Raw genomic sequence first — 20,761 nt, forward strand, 5'->3', positions numbered from 1 at the left:
TTTTCATTTCGATATGAATGTTTTTGGTGTTAAAAAACTTTGATTTATACTTGCCTTGTTAAATTTCTCTTATTCGTTCTCTCCCATTGGATGAAATTTACATGTCAAAATTGAATTAAAAGCATCATTTAGTTTGTTGTTTTTGAGGTTATAAGTCACACATCTTCAAGTATTCCTTCCATATTTGTAAAGATTGTTTACTATTAGAGCTTAAAATTGCATATTTTCAAAGCATGCTTCAAGATTCAATACCTTCTCTCTCTATATTGATTATACGAATGTCCCAAGCTCTTTAACCAAGCTCTGCCTTCTTTGATATTCATATACTTGTATTATTAGGAACATCATTGGTCATGGGTTGATGAACCTGAAACTCCTTGTGCCGGATGTAAAGGATACAAATAATATTTTCTTAATAGCTAGCTCATAACAAATATTTAGAACCATTGGTTATCAAGTGTATAAATATATATTGTTTTCGTATATAATCTAGGAGTCACAATAAAATTAGAGAAGCTATTCTTGTATAGCTATGTACAAAATACAATAAAAAAATTATTTCTTTTATTCAAACTATTTTCTAATTAAACATTCTCAAGCATGGTTCCTATTCACATTTTTATGTGTGCATAAAGTTAATCCATAGCTACTATAGCCCTTTCTAGTGCTTATCTAAGGAGTCAAGGCCCATTCTATGATAGTTATTATAGTGTTAGCAAGGATTCTTGGATTTGATTAATATTTCCTCTTCAATGTTAATACATTTTTAGTGGTGGATTTATTCCCTTTTTCCTAGTAGAATATAACCATTGTTTCCATTTTAAATTGAGTTTTTATTTATAATTTGATTAAGAAGCTTTTTTTTTCCAATATATCATTGTTGTGTGGTGAATAGGCCACATATCTTATACACCATTAAGACAATTTACATTACAAGCTATATAAGTTGTTATAATGAACGAATTGTGATTACTAGTAGAACTGAATCATTGATTATGATTATCTAACATAATATTACTTCCATTTCTATTACAATCCTAACAAGAGCTAAAAGATTCTTTGGAATAGAGATCATGACTCATTCACTGGATGCCTAAGTCTACATATCCGGATTCACTCAATGAAAGTGAGCATCAGGTTGACCCCTCTTCTATTAGTTTTAGCTAAAATGTCAAAACTTCTATGATGTTCAGAGAGGCTACAATAGTGCTTGGGGTAACTACTTCTATTATGGAGGTCCTCAGAGATTGTAGATTTCTGCCTCTATGACAATAGTCTTTCTTTCTTCCCATTATCTCTTCTTGCATGATATTGTGGGAAAGTTCATCTGAAATAGAGAGTTTCCCTTTCCAACTGTATGAATGATATTTCTATGGGTTTCTGTAATCAGTGGTCTTCATAATCTAGTGCTCTGAATAGTTCAAGCTTTCTAAACTAATATTGTAAAGAGTTGTTAACATAAATTCAATTATTTGTATGGCTCTTTCTGTATGAGAATCTCAAATATATTTTTCATCCAAAGATTAAATTTTCAAGGTTTTCCTTTTATCTTCACTGATGAGTAATTCCATATTCCTTCCAAACTCCATTTCATTGTTCAAAAAAAGTTCTTGAAAGGTGGTGCTAAGTTTTTTTCTATTGAAAACTAAAGGGCTATATTAACATGTTCCCTTCCTTCTGATCAAAGTTTTATTATTTTAACATTTGTAAACTTACTGTAAAATGCAAGGTCGTGTTTTCTTCCAAACCAGCAAATAATATTGAGGTCAAGTCTTTTCTAAATGCTTGAACCAGGATGATTGTCTTGGAACTTCTAGAAACTTCTAATAGTAATAGAAATATGACCTTGGGATTTATATTCTTTTGCATGACAAATATTTGTCTCATTTAAATTTTAACCAAGGATTTAGATCCAACCCTTTTCTACTAATATATGATAGTATGTATTTGATCATCAGCAACAAAACATTTGCAACAACTGAGTGTTCAGAGGAACAAGCTACACCTTATGTTTTATTATTTCTTTCATACCTAACTAGGACTCCGCTTGCCTACAGCTCTTGTTACTTGTAGTTATTGACATATCTTTATTCACACTACTTTATCGTATTAGTTATATCACTATCTCTATTACTTACATTGATTATGCTCTTACTTATCCATAACAAATAGCACTAATCACGTCAATTATATAGAAAAACATGTACGTGTTACTAGTACATATTAGTATGACTGAAATGTTACACTATCCTTTACCAGGCTGAGATCAATATAAGGTAAGTAGATCAGTAATCAATGTGATACTTTATTATACGTACAAGCACCTATACAAGATCATGTTAATACTACCAATTATGTGAAATTTCAACCAACTTCATCCTATTCATTTCATCACCTCTTGTATCTCTGCCACATCCAACTTCCCAACCTGTTCACATAATTATTTAAAGGGCACTAGCTCAATGGAAGAGCACTTTCTTTACATGCAAGAGGTTGGTGGTTTGATTCCACTGTGCCCTAATATGAATTAATCAATGATATGGGTTTTTATTTTAATTAAATACATTTTATATTGATTTATATCAATGGTGAAATATTTTTTTGGATTCATTGTTTTATATTGTCTTTAAAGAGACAAAAGACATATTGTCTCTATAAAGACAATATGTCTTTAATCCAAATTATTGTCTCTAGAGAGACAAAAATGAAATTGTCTCCTAAGAGACAATAACACTTGTGTTATATATTGTCTTTATAGAGACAATTTTTTAAGACACTAATTTGAGACACTCGCTTAAAGACAATATTTAAGACAATACACAAGTTTTCTTTTGTCTCAACTTAAGAATATTTACCCGAAAAAAATTGCCTCCTAAGAGACAATGACACTTTTGTTATATATTGTCTTTATAGAGATAATTTTTTAAGACATTAAATTTGAGACACCCGCTTAAAGACAATTTTTAGGACACAAGTTTTTTTTTGTCTCAGCTTAAGACAATTTACCAAAAAATTGTCTCGAATATTGTTTTAAAACCCCCCTCTGTGTTGTAGTGACCCTATTCTAGAATATGAAAAGTATGTCTTTGTTCTCATGAGTGTAAAAAAGAAATTAAACCTTGCAAAAATAAGAACCAATTTTCATGATATCTATAGTGAAATATTGTGTAGGTGATATGATTTAGAATATTAGTTTGTAGTGCTAAGATCTTCCTCAGATTATAAACAAAATGCTTTCATTTTTCTTAAGGATTCATCAATTTTTGCAAGTAAAATGAAGATTTTTTATGTTAATTTTATGAGCAATTAACATAAACTAGAAACTGAACAACATCATAAAAATGTACATAACATCATAAAAAAAACATTACAACAAGCACATGATAAATGAGTTCACCCCTCCTGGGCTACGTCTCCTTGGTCCAGATTCCAATGGCTAAGGTGTCTCTATTATGCTCAAAAGTGTAAAAAGATGTGTTTACAATGCTGAAATGCTTCTGAAACCTACTCCCATCAGTCTAGAATGTCCAAAAATGGCTATCTAGCTCATTTGTGCTTCCAAATTGATGAAAAAATAAAGCATTTATGAAATCTCCTAGTTTTCCCACTATTTGTTCCAAAAATTATTCTACATCCGATAGGAACCCACAATTTCTCTCCAAAAATCTGCTAACCGAGGGATAATTTTTCCGCACGGCGGGTAATAATCCATCAGCACCAACTGTCCATCGCAAATCACAATCAGCAAAGTCTTTTGGTCTTATTGACTGTGAACTAGGCGAGCGATATGTGATTGCAAATCGACAGACCCGTCGAAACTCTTAACTAGAGATTATAAATCAGCAAATTCTTTTGGTCTTATGGACTATGAACCAGGCGAGCGATATGTGATTGCAAGTCGACAGACCGGACGGAACTCTTAACTAGAGCTTATAAATGTATCGCGTCTAAGATCATTTCGAAATTAGTGGAGTACCAGGGTCTTGTATATGCAGGACTTTGCACTATGTTGTGATTTGTGATTTTGGTATTGCATCACAACCCAAACCTGTCGAGGGCCGATTCTGTAACACCTCCCTTCGCCGATGTGAGATTTCGATCCATCTAGTCGCACCTCCGGCCGATTCTTAAAAGCCTTCCTGCATGCCTTATCGCATCACACCTTGGTTGTTCTAGGTCTGATTTTTAATGCCAACCCACTTGCGATTGCGATTTGCGACATGTAGGGCCAATGGTGGCTTTCCACATGGCACCTCCTCATTCACTGAAGGACCTTGTCACATCATCCAATCTTGCCATGTGTCCAAGTCAAACCTAAATTTTGACTTGCTCTCACTTCTACATATGAGCTCGAATTTGAATGTCATTTACATAGTTGGAATCAGAATGACGAGTTCTTCGATCTGAAGGTAAGTTTATCAATATTCTGACACTTTGATTTTTTAGCATAATTTTGAGCACCTGATCACTCCTCCCCACTAGAAGCCTTTTGGACCCCAAAAGGATCACTTTCAATTGCTAAACAGGTGAGGGTACAACTCTCTCACCTTTCCAATTTCGATGCATTGATCACTGAATTCGAACTCGTGATATACACGATGCTTATCGTGCCTTGCTGTGTGCTTTCCTTTGTCATTTTCAAGTTGTTCATGCACTATTTGATGTACCATTTGGAGTCATTCAATGAACTCTTTGGCTTTGTCCATGTTAGTATCAATAAAAACATCCATCTTACCAAGATGATACAATACATTATGATCCAAATGGTAAATAAATTCCTCAACTTGATTCCTATGACTCAAGCTTGAATATACATCTTGAAAGTATGTAGTTTTCTGATCATAACTTTCATGTAAAACAAAATGATGCTTGAGGAAATTAGTTATACAAAATATAGGCCTAGAAATTACATCAACAAACTTGTCATTTATACCTTTCTTATACCTTTTGACCGAGTGGAATAGTATAACAAAACCCATTCAATGGAAGTACCTTTGTCGCTACAACGTAAACACTTTATCATCGAAATTTTTTGAATGAAAAGAAATGGGCTTACCACATTGAAAAATGACTGTGCCCATGGCATAGTCACATACAACAACCTGAAACTTAAATGACTGTCTCAAGTTTGGAAAAGCAAGTACTCGAGTTGTACTAATCTTTTTTTTAAATCATCAAATGCCTCTTGTTTTTTACCTCCCCACTGGAAGACCTTTTGCACAACTCCCAACAAATGAAAATGAACTACAATAGAAGAAAAATTAACAAAATTTCTCCTTCAACATTGGCCGTCTCCCGAAAAACTTCTTATCCAAATGACTGTCTTGAGCCTTCCTGCGTAAATTACGAGCAGAGAAAAGGCATCTATGGCTTCATGGGGATGTATGATTCCTTCACCTGTGTCTACAGGAATGGAGTCAATACCACCATAGACTATTATGGCATCAATCTTGGAGAGGTATAACTTCAGGTCACCTTCTCCATGCCCCACGCACACTGCCAAAAAGTCCTTGGGAACCTAAACATGCTTGGAAGAACCAATTTCATGGCTCAAGTACATCAAAGAATTTTTATCCAACATATACTTTGACATCTTCAGAAACAAATGTTCCTGACATACGACATCAAGTATTTTTTCTCATGCATGACATGTTCATAATGAAATTTTATGAAAATGAAAATGTCATCCAAATAGACAATCTTGTCTAGAAATGGCTTCAACACATCTTTCTTCACATGCGTAAAAGTAGTAGGAACATGGAAAAGGTCGAAAATCATAACAAGTCATTCAAACAAACCTTGTCTGGTTTTGAATTTCCTCTTCCCTATATCTCCTTCAACAACTCTACTTTGATGAAACCTCTTCTTGAATCCCATTCAAGGAAATGCTTACCATTCTTCTCGAGTGCCAAAACAAGAGGTGCACCACACAGTAAAGGAGTAGGCCAAATGATCCTTTTATTAAACAATCCCTAGATTTGCATCTTAATTTATGTGCTTTCCATCACTGACATCCTATACATGCCAATGTTAGGAAGAGGAAAATCTTGTTGCAATTGTATCTCGAGTTGGATTCATCCCTTGGGAGGTATCCCTTTGTTTCATGAAACATTTCATCATATTGGTTAACTACGTCAAACAATTCAAATTTCAAATTTGAATCACAACCTTTAAAAGCTTCATTATCAACATCAGTTTTGGGTTTCATCATGAGAAGCACAAAACTATTACTTAAATTCACCAGTCATTTCATCTGCCCTCCATTAACAAGCAAAAGATTTGTTTTTTTGCTGTGAGCTCTCACAATATATTCTACTCCATTTTTTAATAAATGATATTTGTTTTCATGTCGATGGAAGATATCTTTTCTATCATAAAGGTACAAGTTGCCCAAAACGATGCCACAGATATCTAATGGCACAATGTCAAGCTCCACTTCATCTATGAATTTTGCAGCGATGGCGAATCTCATCTTACACTTTCTCATAACCTGCAATTGTGCATTTTGACACACCCATCCAAGCGGATATTGTTTATGATGTGGAACAATTTCAAGATTTAAACTCTTGACAATGTTTTCTGAGATAAGATTGGCCTGAGAGCCGCTATCAAACAATATATCAATCTTGTTATGTTTTGATGTCACTCTTATGTGAAACAATTCTATTCTCCTCTTTTCATTTGGAGTTTCATTATGTGAGTTTGAAGAAATAGTGTTGGCAATGGATTCCTTTCCTTGAAACCCCATCGTTGTGATTTTTGTTCCATCACCCGATTCGGATCCCAAATCCTCTTCTTGAGTGATTACATAGTCTTTTCTTTTCCTTTGTTGTTGAATTTCTTTGGTTTCATTTTGGGATGAAGCTTCTAACAGTGAGCTTCATCGTGATCCTCTCTGGAACAATGTTTACAGATTGTTTTCTCTCCTTCCTTTTTAATGGATGCATTTTTCTTCCCCTTGAAACCCTTTTCTTTCTCTTTATCGTTAAATGACTTTTTACTACCTTCTTCTAAGATGTTTTTCCCTCTTGCCTCAAGATGAGTGGCTTGCACACACACATCATCTAGATTACTGGGATTAAAAATTAAGATAGTATGCCTAAGGTAACTGTGTAAAACCCCTATGTACTTCAACAATGTGTCATGTGATTGAAAATATACACCTACCATCAAAGTCCTTTTTTTGAATCCTTGGGTGTAATCTATCACATTTTGACCTTTAAGTTGTCTAAAGTTCTGCCAATTCTTTATGGATTTCTATATATAAGCTAGAGGGTAGAATTGTCTTTTGATTTCAACAATGAAATCATTCCAAGGAATAGACATCTTACCGTGGTTTTTAATCTCCTCTTGGGTCTTTGATTCCCACCATACTAGTGTTGCACCCTCCATTCTCAAGGAAGCTAACTAAATCTTTATGTAATCCTATTGAAGGTTTTTAATCTTGCAATAGACCTCCAACTGAAGAAATACAATTATCAAGATTTTATGCATTCACTTCACCATTATACATGGGAAACTCGACTTTAACATCGAGTTTTAAAAAATGATATTTACCAGTTCCTTTTGAAGAATGATGATGAGTATGAGTAAGGGTTGTGTTAGTGGAAGAGGGTGGAGATGCTTGTGAAGAAGAAGATGAAGAATATGGTGGAGAGGGTGGAGGTTTGTCTCCATTTCCATTACCTCCTCCTAAAGAGCCTTCTCCTTTGGAAGGTTTGGAACTTTCCCCTTTCAACCTACTATTCCTCTCTTCATATAGGACCCTCACCATCTCTCTCATATCAAAGAAAGCCTTTTTGGAGGTCTTATCATCTTCTATCATGTTTATAGGTTCTGCTTCATGAGACATGATCTCTAGAGTCTCAACTGCAACTTGAGGCTAAACTAGTGCTAGAGATTGTGGCAACCTTTCTCTCCTTCCCCTTGACCCAACTTCAGGTCTTCCAACCAGCTTTCCTTCACCTATTTTGAGTTTTAACCTTGTAATCATGACATAAACTTGCAAACAATTAAATCCTTCTTTCACAAAGCAAACCCTAGTTCTCTGATACCAAATTGATTTGATTTAGAATATTAGTTTGCAGTGCTAAGATCTTCCTTAGATTATAAACAAAATTCTTTCATTGTGCTTAAGGATTCATTAATTTTTTCAAGTAAAATGAAGAGTTTTTATGTTAATTTAATGAGCAATTTGACATAAACCAGAAATTGAACAACAACATAAACATGTACAAAACATCATAAAAAACACATTACAACAAGCACATGATAAAGTAGTTCACCCCTCATGGATTACATCTCCTTGTTCCATCTTCCAATGGCTTGGGCCTCTCTATTATTTTCAAAAGTGTAAAAATATGTGTTTACAATGTTCAAATGCTTCTGAAACCTACTCCCAACAGTCTGAAATGTCCAAAAATGGTTATCTAGAGTCTTTTTACCTAGAATTTGGTGAGAATATGAAGAATTTATGACCTCTTCTTGTTTTCCCACTATTCGTTCCACAAATTTCTCCACGTCTAACAGGAACCCACAATTTTTCTCCAAAAATCTACTAACTGAGCGAGAATTTTGCTGTGTGGCAGGCCATAATCAGTCAGCACCGACTATCCATCACAAATCAAAATCGATGGAGTCCTGCGGTCTTATGGATTATGAACCAGGAGGGCGATATGCGATTGTGATTTGGCAGACCCGACATAACTCTTTACTAGAGCTTATAAATGTATCGCGTCCAGGATCCTTTTGCAATCGGCAGAGTACCGGGGCCTTGTATATGCGAGATTTTGCACCGTGTTTTGATTTGTGATATCGCATTACAACCCAAACCTGCCAGGGTCCAATTCTATAACACCTCCCTTCACCGATGTGCAATTGCAATCCATCGCATTGCGCCTCTAGCCGATTCTTGAAAGCCTTCCTGTCTGCCTTATTGCATCTCACCTTCACTGTTTTGGGGTTGATTTTTAACATCGACCCGTCTGCGATTGAGATTTGTGACAGGCAGGGCCAGTAGCAGCTCGCCACTTGGCACCCCCTCATTTGCTGAAGGACCTTGCCACATCATCCAATCCTTCCATGTGTCCAAGTAAAACATGAACTTTGACTTGCTCTAACTTCTGCATATGAGCTTGGATTTGAGTGTCATTCACACTGTTGGAATCTGTATGAAAATTTCATCGATATGAAGCTAAGTTTATCAAGATTCTGACACTTTGATTTTTTAGCCTAATTTTGAGCACCTAATCGGTAGGTCAATTCCCAAAACAACTTCGAACAAAATAATCTATTACCTTTCTGACAATAGGAGATTGAAGATGAAAAATACTTTTTCTTAGAATGGCCTTCATATACTGAGATTAGATCTTGGTTTCAAAATATTTGTTGCATGACCAACCTTTGTAACCTTGTAGCTTAACAAAACTATGGTGACCATGGAATGCTTCTCTTAATTCTTTTTTAGCACATAAATAAATTTCTAAAAAGCTCCAAGCAATTGTTTACCTTCTCAAGGTTAGATAGACCAATTTGATTGTGACCATGTTCATCATCATCATTATCACTATCATTGTCATTGCCAATGTCGCCATTGTTATTCGTGTATTCAACATCATCGTCAATGTAACCCTTTCAAGTTGACAATTGTTGCAATAAGATCATATGAGAATTTTATTTGTAAGCTTAGAAACTTTTATGGTTGGTTGGAAGAAATTAGTTGTAATATAGGACTTAAGCAAGGTTGCCTCATGTTCCCCACCATTTTTGACATGTATATTGAAAAATTGGAAGACTGTTTGAAAGAATTAGATTATGTTATCACAACTCTAGCCAAAATAATCATAATCATTCCTCAATATCTCAACAATATTTTTCTTTTTGTGAGGTGTTCCTATGATCTTGATAAGCAACAAAAAGTTATCAGGGATTTATGCTCTAGTGCATCCATGACTTCCAACACTGATAAAAAAAAGTTTATTATAGTCAAATACAAAAATATTACTTATGTTAATTTGTGTATGACAACATGATTTTGGAGGAAGTGATTTTATACAAATATCTCTAAATTGATCTTCATCACAAGATTAATTGGAACTATAACATTGAGTAAAGGATAAATGGAGGGTAGTAAGATTATTATGGCCCTAAAAGTAACTATAAATCAGTGGATATTTCACTCTGAGATAAGAATAAATTCCTATTTGAGACTCTCATTATTCTTGTTATTTTATATGGTCGTGAATTTTGGGCTTGTAACCTATCCAAAGAATCATGGATAAATATAGAGAAAATCTAAAACTATTCTAGAACTTATAATCTTAAAATTAAATTCAAAACACCCTATCTTATCCTCCTCATAAATGAGTTTTTACCCCATCAATAATGTGGCTATCACTAGGTACTTAATGTATAGGAATAAGATAAATAACATGGAAGACAAATGGCTATTCCAGTCAAAACCACCTACAAAGACAAGGGTGATTGGAATAAATATGCCAAGTGTTAGCCAAATCATTGAGGAATTGGGGAAGACTTGATAGAATAATGATAATGTTAAAAATATTGTTACATCTAAATTTAATAAGAAACTATGGTGCAATACATAATTAGAGTATAAAAGAGGTGCTAGAAAATTAAGACAATAGAAGGAAGTGATCAAATCTAATCTAGAATATCAAAACTATCTCTTTATTTTAATTAGTGTAAAGAAGAAAATTAACATCCCTAAACTAAGAGAAACTCCTATGAGTTCCTAATTAGAATAAGGCATTCAATAATTTTAAAACATTGTGGGTTGATAGAATTTGTTATATTTGTAGAACCGAGAAAGATAAAGATGAAAAATATTCTCTTAAAATGCATTGAGTATACCCACATTAAATTTCAATTTCAATTTTTCAAAACATGTGTCAAAATATAAACTTCCAAACCTCTTTAACTCGTCAATAATATGTTAACTTAGAAATACTTTTTATAAAAATATTTTATCATACCAAATTATAAAAATATAATATTATATTTTAAATTAAAGAGAAAAATGTAAATGTTATTTTCTTATACAATATTTCAATTATATTAAATTACAAAATGTCATTTTTATAATAAATTTGATTGATCTCGTATTGATGTGAGGATACGGTCTTGGTCTTCAGCCTTGGCAGAGCATGCAAAGAAGACCAAGCATCATATATGTATTGAGGAGGCCAAGGTTATGGCTAATATTGCTCATTTTCATCGCCGTAAATTGACGGAGGCCATAGAAATTGAAAGAAGGCCGAGAAATCTCAACAAAGATGATGGTTGGAAGATTAGCGCCCTTTCCTCTTGTTTCCTTTCTTGTTTTACTCCCTCGGCTTCTGAATTGTTTGAATTCCCCTATGTTCCCTTCTCTTTTGATTTATTATTTATTTTTGCTTGGTTCTCTTCACCTTTACTTATTCATATATTTTCTTTCATAAAAAATTAAAATTAAGAAGACACAAGTCTTCCCTTAATAATTATTAAGTTAGGTTCTTAATAAAATTTCTTTAATTAATAATTTTATTTATAAACATAAAGAATTATAAAAAGACATATTTAAATTATATAAACTTAATAAAAATATTAACTAATTTATTTATTATTTGATACACATTTAATCTATATTTACGCCATAAGGCATTTCCCTCTCAAACCAACTCCCCTCCCATGCCACTTGTTCGGTCGTTCAACGTTGATTTTAGTGTTAGACGATTAAAATGGTCTACGCCATCGGATTAAAACAATTATGAGTCAGTTACAAAAACTAATCGAATAACCAAACCCACTGCCCCTGGGATAAGAAATGCTCTACTAAAACAGAGCCCTTCAAAAGCTCTCGCTCGATCGCTGCCCCTGGGATAAGAAATGCTTTGCTAAAACAAAGCCCTTCAAAGCTCTCGCTCGGTCGCAACCCAGCGTCGGCTCCCTGCACACCATTTATCCGCCCATCGGCCACGCCTTTCAAATTTCAAAGAAGATCTCAACAAATACATGGTGCCTCCGATAAATAAATGCTCTGCGATGGGCCCCCAGAGGCCTCGACGAAGTAAGCATTGAAATTTGTATTAATACTTCTTCTAATCTTTCTATTAATACAACGTTGCAGAGGGCACAGAATGGATTATTGTGGAGGTGCCATTTTTAGTCAATTCACACACCAATTTAAGAAGTTGAGACCATTGTAAGATTTATTAACCATCAGTGTATTGTAAAATCATTTCTAATTAAAATTGTACAACTGTGTGACAGTCCTTAGAGACTTTTTATACCAATCTTCTTCCCAATTTGATTATGAGAAATCGATCATGGAGAAGTCCAGACTTTGACTAAAATTATTTTAACAGAGGTAGGATTTTGATGTTTTAACCATCCACGTATTTGAATGACTATTCAACTTCACATTCGAAATTTTGTTTAACATCGTGGATTAAGTCATATTTCATTGTAAGGAATGGACTTGGGAATAGTGAGAGCACATTGATGGAAGTACAAAGTGCCATTCAAGGATCCATTAGCCACTGCAAGCAGTTTAGTTACATTGATGGTAAGTAGTGTTGTACCAACCCTGCTCTGTGCAGATAGGTATTCCTTTCATTGTTTTGCAATGGGGATTGCTGAAATTGATAAGTATTCCTCTTATTGTTATGTCTGTTGATGCCGATGGAATTCTTCTTATGTTTTCAGTGTTCATAGTGATCCCTATATATCCTGATCCCAATAGGCATCACTCTTTGTTTTATTGAAACAACCCTTACAGATCCTCCTAGGTACTTTTCATTTATTTTCTAATTAATTGTGGTAAAGTTCAGGGCTCAGGACTGAAACCCCTTACTTAGAGCTTATTAGGCCTCCTATCTCTCGCCTGTATTCTTCAGACTCCTAGGCATTATCCTTATCATTTTCACATCAGTGCCTATGGGTCCTAATAGACATTCTTTTTTTCTGTTTTTACAATAGTGACCACTGATACTGATATGCTTCCATATATACCCTTGTGATCATATATTTTATTCGTGTAATTATTTATGGTGTTCTGCTGGTTGGGGAGATAACAGTCAGCGATGTAAGCGAGTTGGGGTTGGGGGGATGATATTTTGTCTGAAGAAATCTTTGATTTGGAATAGAATAGTCTATTTGATAGTGCCTTGTGTGTATCCAGGGATATTTATAAAAGAAATAGGTGCATTTTGCTTTGTGTAGATGTTGTAGTTTTTTTACTGGAACCATCTCCTGGTCCAAGTTATCTTGATAGGCAGTTTTGTTATTGCTTTTGCAGAAACTCCTCCTTTTTGTTCTTTGTAGGCAGCTTGTGTGAGCCTTCCATGTGACTTTAAAAATGTGGGTTTCATATAAGTGTGGAGTTACTTTTGGCTTCCCAGCTTCCTAAGTACAAATTGAAAAGATCTACAATACCACAAATTAGGGGACAACATTGAAGATGCATAAATTACGCCTTAGTTTTATAGTTTCCAATGTTTAACCTACATTGGGTTTGTTCTAAGGTGGCCTTCTATAAAACAAAAATAAAGCTACTCGCAATGTCGCAAATTTGAACCTCCTAAATCAGACATTATTAGCCTTGGACTAAGCGCTGCTCAATATCTCCATTCTCCGATTGCAGATACCTCAAACAGTCCAAATTTTGAATGTTCTGATGAATCCTAAGTGGGCACTTATGGAGGATGACTACCTACAAAACTTTTTCATGTTATATTAGGGGGCAATGCCATAGATCTTCAAAGGAAACCAGATAATCAGAAGCAGAGTATGAATGTGCTAGGTTTTGACATATCTTGTGTGTGTGTCGAAAGGTTTCCTATTATTGTATATATCTTGATCTTTTGTAACCAGTATGCCCTAAATATATGTTTCAATGTGGTTAAAGCAAACCGTTCCCAGTTCACTGGGGTGAAGCTTTGTTGGTGAGAATATAAGTTGAAAATCTTATTTGGGCACAATTTCTTCACTTCAAAAGCAGTATACTAGCCCAAGGTCTATCACAAAGAGGCCAACATTATTTGCAGGATCCTCACTATGTTCATGCTCTTAGGCAGATGGTCATGGGATGTAACTTTTATGCTTGAGATCAATCAACTTTTTGTTGAATTTGATGTCGGTTTCTTTTGACTATCACTAGATCAGTTTAATGGAGATCAATCAACTTGGTGTTGAATTTGATGTTGATTGCTTTTGATTATGTGTATTAGCTTCATTTAGAGGAATGAAAACCATTATGTTTTACCAGCATGAAAATTATTTATACAAGTATACAATTCCATGCTTCGTTGCCGTAAATAACCTCCTAAATCAGACATTATTAGCCTTGGACTAAGAGTTTCTCAATATCTCCATTCTCCAATTGCAGATACCTCAAACAGTCCAAATTTCGAATGTTCTGATGAATCCTGAGCGGGCAATTATGGAGGATGACTACCTGCAAAAAGAATTCCTGTTATATTAGGGGGCGCTGCCATAGATCTTCAAAGGAAACCAGATAATCAGAAGAAGAGTATGAATGTGCTAGGTTTTGACAGATCTTAGATGTGTGTGTGTCGAAAGGTTGGCCATTATTGTATATATCTTGATATTTTTATAACCAGTATGCCCTAAATATATGTTTCAATGTGGTTAAAGCAAACTGTTCCCAGTTCACTGGGGTGAAGCTTTGTTGGTGACAGTATAAGCTGAAAATCTTATTTGGGCACAGTTTCTTCACTTCAAAAGCAGCAGTATACTAGCCCAAGATCAATCACAAAGAGGCCGACATTATTTGCAGGATCCTCACCATGTTCATGCTCTTAGGTAGATGGTCATGAAATGTAAATTTTATGCTTGAGATCAATCAACTTTCTGTTTAATTTGATGTGAGTTGCTTTTAACTGTCATTGGATCAATTTAATGGAGATCAATCAACTTTGTGTTGAATTTGATGTTGATTGCTTTTGATTATGTGTATCAGCTTCATTTAAAGGAATGCAAACCATTATGTTTTACCAGCATGAAAATTCTTCATACAAGTGTACATTTCCATGTGTTGTTGTAGTAAATAGTATAACATATTAGACCTTGGCTCAGCCATAATTGGATTTCATTTACTGTTTTATTGAGCTCACTAATAATCGAACATATTATGGAACGATCTCTTTGAAACATATTATGGTGTATTTAAAGGTAGTCATAATTTTCATTTTTGTTTTCTTGAAGTATTTTAAATTTGGTTTGTATTATTGGGAAATATTAAATGTTAGAGTGAGCAGTGTTATCTGTTGATCAACTCGAGTAATCTATAGAATTTTAAATTTTATAATAATATTTTAAATAGATATGAAAATAAATTGGTTATTATAAGAAGTATTATAATTTTTTTAATTATATTTAACAGTTAAGATGCCAAATAATTCCCAAGTTGATATATATCTATAGATCCTCTTTAATATCTAAAGATCTTTAAAGACCAATTATATATGAATAGTTTATTTTAAATTAAAAACATTATTTTTAAAAGAGTTAAGTCTAAACATTCAATGTTTTTGTTTTTATTTGGGTATAATTTCTTATGAGTTTTTTTCTAAATTTTGATAAAAACATTGTTTAAATGGCATATTTGAGTTGTTAAAATTGTGTAGCTAAGTGTCTCTAGCTTTTTAATGGCTTTGAATTCATTTACACATTTGAAAAATGCATTTCAAACAACAAAAAAATATTGATCTCACCAAAAAGTGTATCCTCAAATTTAAAAAAAAAAGACATATAGACAAAAACATAAGACATTTAAACAAACTAATTTTTATTTATTTTTGCGTTCCTTATTATGCTATTAAAACATTGATGGATGAGGTTTTTGTTGACTAGAGGACTTCCTTATTATGCTATTATGTTATATTGTTTGCACAATAATTTGTTGATCGATGGAAGCATCAATGAGGTACTTAAAATTACAAATAACGATAACATTAAATCGCAAAATAGAGAAAGCCTTAATTGAACTTTGCCCACTAAATTACTCTAGCAAATGGAACTTGGAAGTGTTGCTAAAATTCAGAGATTAGGGTTTAGTGGGAGGACAACTTCTGCATTAATGAAACGGTTGAGAGTCCAATTCCAGGTGAGCATTGAAGCAAATTCCAAGAAGTTACTGGCATCTTGTGCTTGGGTTGGCCCGCAAAGAATTCCAAGATTAAAATTATTATGTCAATGTTGGATATTACATCGTTGTCAATATGGTGGACCAAGTGAGAATATTTCTTCGTTAATTACAATTGATTGATATTTGTCTTGTGTTTGGGATGGCCCGTAAAGAATTCTAAGATTAAGATTAAATGTCAATTTTGGATATTACATCATTGTGAGTATGGTTGACCTAGTGGGAATATTTCTGCATTAGTTACAATTGATTGATATTTGTTGGCAAGTAGTTGAAAATAGAATGAACCTTTAAGAGGAGTCAGCTTTATATACTCTGTTGCTTTTAACATTGAGAAGGGCTTAATTTTATATTTATTGTTTCATTTTTATAAGGTTAAAGGTACGAAAACTGAGGGATAAAAAAAGGTAATAGGAAAAAATTAAGTTAATATAATTAAAAAAAATATTTTTTGGGATTAGATGGAAAAAACAAATTAATATAATTTAAGCACGTATTCTAATGAGGCGGAGGAGTTTCCTGGAAAGTTATGGAAATTCCGGTCATATTTAGAGAAAATCTGGCAAAGATTTTTGTAAATCCAAGTTATAGTTGTTAAACTTGGAAATTTTAGGTGTCCTAGATGTTTTTGATGGTGCTGAATCCATTTCCACCATCAAGAACACGACTCCTAATTTAAAGAAATATTTAAACATTTTTTGGGTAAAAAATATTGAATGGAAAAAAAACAAGTTAATATAATTTAAAGAAATATTTTTTGGGTAGAAAAATTGGATGGATAGAAAAAAAGTAAGTTAACATAATTTAAAGAAAAACGTTTTGGGTAGAAAAATCTTAAATAGGTAATTTTTTCATGCTTCCAGATAGATTTGGAGAAGTAACAAGTTTAAGACTATCAAACAGTGTAAAGTTCTTATGTGAGGGACCAACTTTATTGATATATCTATTTATTCAACTTTATTGATATATTTATTTATTTCGTAGCTCTATTTTAAACTAGTTCATCTAATGGTAAATTTTGAATTTGTCATTTTTGAAAAAAACTTTGAGTAAACCTCCTATGTCACAAACCAATCCAAATTCCTAAAATAAGAAATTCCCTAAATAAGTTAAGCAACAAAGCAAAGACAAATCCAATCACCTTAAGAGAAAGTAGTAAGACTCTAACCTTTTGATCAAGTGAGACGATTCAATATTGAAAAATAGTATATTTTTTATCAAATATTTGCTATTGGAACTTGAAAGAGCATCTTTGAATATTGAGAGGCAATATGTGTTGAAAAGGTTATAGAATCTATAAATTTGACATAATCTAAGTGATTTCTATTTATATTCTAGCTTTGAATGGTATTTTGTTTGCTATTTTTTATATTCAATGATCTTTTATATGTCACGATTCTTCTCGAAATTATGTCTTACAACATCTAGTGCAATTGCTAATTATCCCACAATAGTTTTAGTAACGCATACAAAATCATCTATTTAATTAATTATTTAATAAAAAATTATCCCAAGCTTATCCCATAATCCTTCATATATATGTGTATTTATATAAATTTATTTTATTTAAATTAAAAAAGATAATGCATATCTATTTAAGTAAATATACGGTGGTTAACTAATTTAATTTAACTAATTAATTATTTAATTAATAAACTTATATTTTTACCTTAATTTATGCAATAATAATATAAGTTTTCACATATAGTTTATTTAGTTTGAAATTGAAAAGAGAACAAAAATTTTAATGTTCTTAATTGAGGGTCATGAATAATTTTAGTTACTTAAAAATAATTAAATCTCACAAATTAACCGATTAATTAATTAACTAACTAATTAATAAGCTTTTTTCAACTCTTGACCTAGTCCAGTCAATTGTAGCCGTTTAGCCATTTCTTGTTGGTCTAGTCAATTGTAGTCAATTGTAGTCGTTTCCTTTGGCCAAAATTAGTTGTTTCTTTCTAGCCATTTGAATGATCAATCTCTCTATTTAATTTATCATGATCTGGTTCTTCATCTTGTCCTCACAATGAATCACACTTGTTGGTTCTAAATGCATCTACAAATGAATTTTGATGTGACTATCGCCAAAAATATTCACAAAAACCTCAATTCAATAATTATTATGTTTTTTTCTTAATTTTTTTTGTTTAGTATTTATATAAAAGCTAATAACCATTAAAATTGAATATTAAAAATATGTCATGCATTGTTTTAATGTTTATATATATTATAATTAATATTATAATTTTTAATGTTTATATAAATTATAATTAATATTATAATTGAATAAATACTAATTTAATATAAAATGGAAAATTTTAATTATTAATATTATTTTTGTAGGAATAAGTTTTTTTTATTAACTGTTTTTATTTTCAATAGGAGTAGTATTTAAGTGTGATTTTTTGGAGTTTGGAAAGAATTTTTCCTAGGAATACAACGAAAAAATTTGTAGTAAATTTTGATTTGTGTTGTTTAATTTAGTTTTTTGATTGTATATATGAATTTAGCACGCTCAAAAATCTCTCACTTAGATTGTGAAGAGTTCACCTATCAAACTTATAATTTCAATGAATCCCAAATTCTGGACAAATTAAATCAGAAAATAAGCTAAAAAACATTTTTAAATGAGACTTAAAATTACAGTTTTTCAATATCTTTTCCGTAAATTTAAAACCTTTTATAATAAAATTTGAACATTTAATACAACTTAAACTTAAATAGGAACTTAATTTCACATAAACGAAGTGATCTACACCGGATGGGGTTCCTATCGACCCTTACCGAACTAAAAGGACTAAAAGGAGACACCTTGACTGAATAGACGCGTAGAAACAATTACTCGCAACAATACTGACCTGAACTTATTTTCCTACTCACATGCCCTTAGAATTTATTTCTGTACAGTGGCCGGTGAATTCCTTGTATACTCATACTAACAGACAACATTGAATAATTCATGGAAGGAGCCTCCCATCCCTCATCTTGTCAATCCAGTAACCAAGAGACGACTCAGTATCCTTCGTACTGCAAAATCCATGATCCCTGCACTTCTCAGTGCTCGCCAAAAGCTTGAAGGGACACCTCAAAAGAGCGTCCAGAAACCACCAATTTGCCAGATCCTCAATTCTTGTCGGGCACAGAAGATTAAGGCGAACAATCTCATCCCACACAGGCCCCTTATCACACATAATCTCCACGAGGCTCAGAGATTCGTCCACCATGTCCGGAAGCGGCGGCAATTGCAGTCCAAATTTGGCAGCCAAAACAGGCCACAGCTGCTTCCAGGTGAAGGCATATCCATTAACAGCATTGAATGCCTGATTCCGAGCTGTAACATCAGTGGCAGCCCACACTTGCTGCTCGGCAACAAGCTCAGCATCGGAGGCATCCATGTATGCCTCTTCCCAGCAGGCCCGGCTTCCCGGAAACACGAAGGGCAACGCAAGAAACTTGCAGATTGTGGCATAAACCGCCAGGCTCCCGATCGCATTTATGAAAGATCGGGCAGATTGGCCGAAAATGATGCCTGGGCGGTGCACAGACCAGGTGAGGCGGCCCTCTTTCTTCTTGGCACTTTGTAAGAGCACATCCTCGAGGGCATAATAGAAATTATAGGCGTTTGGCAGGCGAGGGGTATCTTCTCTCAGAGGAAGATCCTGCGGCCCGGGCAGCGGGAAGCCGAGGGCGTGATAATGCTTTGTTCCCGTCTGCAGGCAAATGTGCTTTAGGCCTCCGGCAACGGGTAAGAGAGCGTCGAGTGCATTGCAAAACATGTCGCGATTTTCTTGATAATGCTCCATTGAATCGTCTGCGAAATGGGCGGCCCAGGTGACCCAGAAGACATGGGTCACGTCTGAAAGAAGGGAGATCTTGGCCAGCGTCTCATTTCTGTCCGCCAAATCACAAGCTATGAATTGGATTTTGTGAGCGACTTTTTCTTCAAAGCAGTGATGTTGCATAGGCAGCCGTGCAATTCCATATACTTTCCATCCGGCCTTGACCAGAATCTCTGCAAGAGCAGTCCCCACTAGGCCTGTTACCCCAGCTACCAGCGCCACCTGCAGCGACTTCTCGTGGTCATCTGCATGATCATCAACTTGCTCTTTGCTCCTTCCTCTCAACGCAATATCCATTTCTTCCATATTCAAGAAAATCTGCCCCTGTTATTTCATACAGAGCGCTGAATTTATATTATTTCAACGCCCATTGCTCACTTCTTGCTGGCAGAAATGACGAATTATGATCCCCATGCCGTCAAATGAGTTTAAATGATCAAAGCGAAGGCTTCCAAATTATTATTTTATAATAATAATTAGAATGCCTGCATGGCTGGCTACCTGCCTGTCACGACCCTCGAAGCCTCTCCTATGACAACGTTGCCTTTGTTTTTCTTGGAGATTTTAAATTGAGAGCAAGGTGGCATGCAGCGTGCTTCGATGGAAGCTGGCGTAATCCAATCCCATCCTTTTCGATTTGTCAATGCTCTACTTCGCAAGTCTTCCCTCTGCTTATGCAACTTGTCGTGAAACTCGGAGTTGATATTGCACAAGTTGACACACAGGACTGAGCTTCCCGAGTTTTCCTCTGGAT

The 20,761-nt window shown here is 34.0% G+C and overlaps 1 pseudogene; it reads right to left on the bottom strand.

Annotated features, from left to right (window-relative positions):
• Window positions 1-18,896: 18,896 nt before the first annotated feature.
• LOC149152895 ((S)-8-oxocitronellyl enol synthase CYC2 pseudogene) lies at window positions 18,897-20,304 on the bottom strand (annotated as a pseudogene).
• Window positions 20,305-20,761: the final 457 nt, after the last annotated feature.

This window comes from Pinus tabuliformis, chromosome 9, assembly GCF_031772625.1.
Source record: "Pinus tabuliformis cultivar Carrire ecotype Pingquan chromosome 9, CPIR1, whole genome shotgun sequence".
Lineage (NCBI taxonomy): Eukaryota > Viridiplantae > Streptophyta > Pinopsida > Pinales > Pinaceae > Pinus > Pinus tabuliformis.